The sequence below is a fragment of the Vombatus ursinus genome, unplaced genomic scaffold (genome assembly GCF_900497805.2).
Source record: "Vombatus ursinus unplaced genomic scaffold, bare-nosed wombat genome assembly UNPS02014774.1, whole genome shotgun sequence".
Taxonomy (NCBI): domain Eukaryota; kingdom Metazoa; phylum Chordata; class Mammalia; order Diprotodontia; family Vombatidae; genus Vombatus; species Vombatus ursinus.
This window is the reverse complement of record NW_020954552.1, coordinates 10,262,815-10,267,901: the sequence shown is the minus strand read 5'-3', so window position 1 is coordinate 10,267,901 and position 5,087 is coordinate 10,262,815. Positions and strand designations below refer to the sequence as shown.

Here is a 5,087-nt window from a genome sequence, read left to right as displayed (position 1 = left end):
AGCTGAATATCCTGAGCTATCTTAGCTTAAGTGGAATGGCATTTTCCTTGTCAGTCCTGATAGTGAACTCAGCCTCATCATGGATTTCAAATAGGAATTTGACTGAATTTCTCATAATGTTGTTAGGTAAGAAATAGGCTAGATAATTGGTTCTCAAAGTTATGTTTGTTTTCTTGTTTTTACTCATAGTGCAATATTTTATTGTGTCCTGAAATATTATGGCCCACAACCAGAAAACTCAGAAATGCATGTGTGATCACAAGTGCAAGTTCTGTAAAATTGGCAACACACTAACCCACCTGAGTTAGAAGATAATACAGCTAAGGAGATTTGGAATTGATTGGACAACGAGAGTCAAAAATTAAGGTTTCATGAATTTATATTAGTCAAGAGGGAAAATTCTAAAGTAAATGGCTTTGACTCTATCCTTGGCCTAGTCCTCTTCCAATTTTTTTTTCTCATCAGTCACTAGAATGAAGAGATAGGTGACATTCAAAACATTAACAAAACTCAGAAGCAAGTTAACAGATTATATGACAAAGACAAGAGTTTTAAAAGATTTCTTTATGCTATAACAGTGGTATTCAAGGTATCTGTTATGTGCCAACCACTGAAAAAGGCAAAATTGGTACTCAGCTCAGCAGCAGCGCTTCTTCCTCCACAGCAGTCAGCTATGACTCCCTGACTCTCCAGCAACCATGTCAAAGGGACCCACAATTGGCATTGATCTTGGCATTGCTTATTCCTGTGTAGTAGTCTACTAAAACGGGAAAGTGGAGATCATTACTAATGACCAAGGGAACAGGTTGCTTTCACCAACACAGAATGTTTAATTGATTATGCTACAAAGAATCAAGTTGCAATGAACCTCATCAACACAGTTTTTGATGCAAAATGTCTGATTGGTCACAGCTTTGATGATGTTGTTATCAGTCAGACATGAAGCATTGACCTTTCACAGGGGTGAATAACACAGGAAGGCCCAAGATCCAGGTGAAGTACAAATGAGAGACCAAAAGTTTCTATCCTGAAGAAGTATCTTCTATGGTCTTAACCAAGATGATAGAAATTGCTGAAGCTTACCTTGGGAAGATTCTCACAAATGCTATGGTCACAGTACTAACCTATTTCAACAATTTCCAATGTCAGATCACTAAAGACTCTGGAACCATTGCTGTTCTTAGTGTGTTCCAAAACATCAACGAGCCAACTGTTGCTGCTATTGCTTATGGCTTGCACATAAAGGTTGATACTGAGAGAAATGTGTTAATCTTTGACTTTGAAGGTGTGACTTCATTCTGACCATTGAAGATGGCATATTTGAGGTCAAGTCAACAGCTAGGGACATCCATTTGGGTGGGAAGGACTTTGACAACCACATGGTCAACTATTTCATTGCCAAGTTCAAATGAAAGCACAAGAAGGACATCAGTGAGAACAAGAGAGCTGTTAGTCATCTGCACACCACTTGTGAACATGCAAGCAATACTCTCTCTTCCAGTCAGTATTGAGACCGAATCCCTCTTTGAAGGCATTGACTTGTATACATCAATCACCTGACGCCATTTCAAAGAGTTGAATGTTGATCTCTTCCATGGCACACTAGACCCTGTGGATAAAAGACTTAAGAGATGACAAGCTAGATAAATCACAGATTCATGACATTGTCCTGGTGGGTAGTTCCACTCACATGTCCAAAATCCAGAAGTTTCTGAAAGACTTCTTCAATGGCAAGGAGTTCAACAATAGTATCAATCCTGATGAGGCTGTTGCCTATGGTGCAGTTGTCCAGGCTGCCATTTTATCTGAAGATAAATATGAGAATGTTCAGGACTTTCTGCTGTTGGATGGCACTCCTCTTTCCCTTGGAATTGAAACTTCTGGGGGAGTTATGACAGTTCATACTACCACCCCCACCAACCAGATTACAGACCTTTACCACCTATTCAAACAACAGTCCCAGTGTGCCTATTCAGGTTTATGAAAGTGAGAGAGCAATGACAAAGGATAATAACTTGCTCATCAAGTTTGAGCTCACATGAATCCCCCAGCACCCAAGGGTATTCCTCAGATTGGTGTAACATTTGACATTGATGGAAATGACATCCTCAATGTTTCTTCTGTGGATAAGAGCACAGGAAAGGAGAACAAGATTACCATCACCAATGATAAAGGTCATCTGAGCAAAGAAGACATTGATCATGTGGTTCAGGAGGCTGAGAAATACAAGATTGAGCATGAGAAGCAGAGAAAGAAGATGTCTTCCAAGAATCCTCTTGAATCTTATTGAATGTTCAATATTGAATCTTATTAGATATTGAATTGAATGTGGAACCTTTCAACATGAAAGCTACCACAGAGGAGGAAAAACTGCAAGGCAAAATACAAAAAGAAGATCCCTGACAAATGTAAGGAAAAAGCAACTGACTGGATAAGAGCCAGACTGCAGAGAAGGAAAAATTTGAGAACAGCAAAAAAAAAATTGGACCCCATCATTACTAAGCTGTACCAGAGTGCAAGGGAAGGCCAGGAAGTATGTCTGGTGGGTTTCCAGGGGATGGAGTAGCCTCATCTGGAGGTGCTTCTTCTGGACTCACCACTGAAGAGGTCAACTAAACACACCAGAAGAAAGAGCATTCCACACAGCTTTCCAAAAACTGAAGGACTCAAATTTGTAACCAAGGCAATAGCAGTTTAAAAGTAACATTTAAGGTCCTGTGTAAATCTGTGTATTCTGAATACCTGAATGTTTGCAGAAGGAGAGAAGGGAACAACATTGCACTTTATCTGTAATGTAAGCAAGTGGAAATGCAATTCTTGCCATGGAGAATAAAATCTATTTAAAATTGGCACCATAAAAAAAGAAACACTGCCGTGCTACTTGTAATTAACATACTATTGAAAGAGTAAATATTCCACTGAAGGAAACTAAACTATAAGTTCCTTGAAGGGACTGTTTTACCTAAAAATTCTGCCTCCTCCAGATTCTACCACTGAGTTCTGCACATACTACTTAATATATATTTTATGATTTATTTAATGGAATGAAATGTAACAGGAAGAAATGTAACACCCTGAACTGGGAAGAAGCAATTGCTAGGCTCTTTGTGATGAAAATAAATCTCATTATAAATCAGTAGTATAATAGGGAAGCCAAAAAGCGAATACAATCTTACACTAAATTAATCACTGATTCATAACATTCACAATAATAATTTCCATGTATTTGGCTTGGACATACCAAATCTAGGGTATTGTGTTCAGTTCTCTGTGTCTGATCAAAAATTTGATCGAAAATCTGAGGTACATTTAGAGGGCGAGCAGAATAATGAGAAGACAAGACTAATGGCATGTATTAGCAACTGAAATAATGGGACAAGGAATCTAACTTCGAAAAGACTGAAGTAGGCCATGTTAGCCACCTTTCAATATTTGAAGCACTATCACATATGAGTAGTTTCACATTTGTTGTGCTTGGAGCAGAAGACAAAGGTAAGTAATAGCAGAGATGTGGAGGTTAATTTAGGTTCATAAGAAAAAAAAAGTAACATAAAACCTCTCAAACATTCATCTGTTAATGGATGCATCATGACCAGACATGAGATATCATTAGTTCATGACTTCCTGTTGAGAAAACTTTATCTGCTATCAGCTCAGTAACTCCACTGCAACTTTGTTTTAGAGAGTTACTTGCAGGTACTGAAAAGTTAAATGAACTTTCCAGGGTTATAGAATCAGAAGTGGGACTTGAAATCAGGCCTTCTTATTGTGAGGCTGATTGTCTATCTGCTATGACACCTTTGCGTGTTTTCCAAAAGTGAAATGGGTTCCATCATGGGGTAATGAGTCCCCTATTACTAGACAGCTCCAAGAGTACCATTTTAAACCAGCTATTGAGGATGTTGTAGAGGTAATTCCTTTGAAGGAATGAGTTAAATGATATAATTACAAATTTTCTGTGATTTTGCTATCAGTATTGGCCCTAATCTCCAACCCATGTTACTTGCTAACTTCCACAGGCTTTTAACACAAACTAACAACCGTTACATATATTGACTCTACTTTTTTTGTGTGTGTGCTAAATTCACTATAATTGAGCTGTATTTAAACTTGATCTTAAATTTTGAGATTAACTCACTGACAGAGAAGTGATTATAGCACACTATTATAATCAATATTGGCCTAAAATCACAATTGTTTTTAAAGCAATTGTCAAATAATATTAACTATGCACACATATAGGATTGGGGGTGTGTGACTTTTGACAAATTATTGAAAAAGATTACAATTATGAATTTCAAAAATTGCATACTTTTTTCTAATGGCAAACTTGAGGTGCTGATGAATAGACAACAGTTTTTTTTTTTGAATGGATTCATAAATGATTGAATGTCCAGACCCAAAGTATATCCATTAATGGGTCCATCTGAGTTTGGAAGGCCTCCTGGGGTAGTACCATATAAATTTATTCTTGGATATTTGCTATTTAAAATTACTATAAATGAAATAGATAAAGATAGATGACTTGGTCATTAAACTTTGAAATGACACAAAGCTGGGAATGTTAGCTTTGACTTCAGATAACAAGGTCAGGACACAATCAACGAACATGTATCTTAGCATACGAAAGTACTAATTATGTGCCAAGCATTGCTAGGTACTCTATCCAAAAACATATTGATGAGCTGGAACATCAGCATAAATGTAGTAAATTTAAATTTATAGTGATAAACATGAATTATGTTTTTGAGTTAAAAATCAATTGCAAAGCGTGAATAAACAACAATTTATATTAAAAAAAATCTGGGGTTTTAATGTGGGCTACAAGTTCAATAGAAATTAACATTTTGATAAAGCAGCCAAAGAAGATAATATAGTCATAAACTGTATTGAGAGTCATAGTGCCTAGAACATAGTTTGTCACTCTGCACTCTGCCCTGATTGGATGACGATTATGATCATGAGATTAGCTATCACTTATGTAGGACCTACTATGTACTAGACTGCTAATTCCTTTACAAATATTTCATTTTGTTAGACTAAATTGGTGTTGAGTTCTGTCCAAAGGAAGGAAACTCTGAGGCTAA

General features: G+C 36.8%; 1 pseudogene; it reads left to right on the top strand.

Moving 5' to 3' along the window:
- The first annotated feature begins 698 nt into the window (after positions 1–698).
- LOC114044683 lies at positions 699–2,616 on the top strand (annotated as a pseudogene).
- The last annotated feature ends 2,471 nt before the right edge of the window (positions 2,617–5,087 follow it).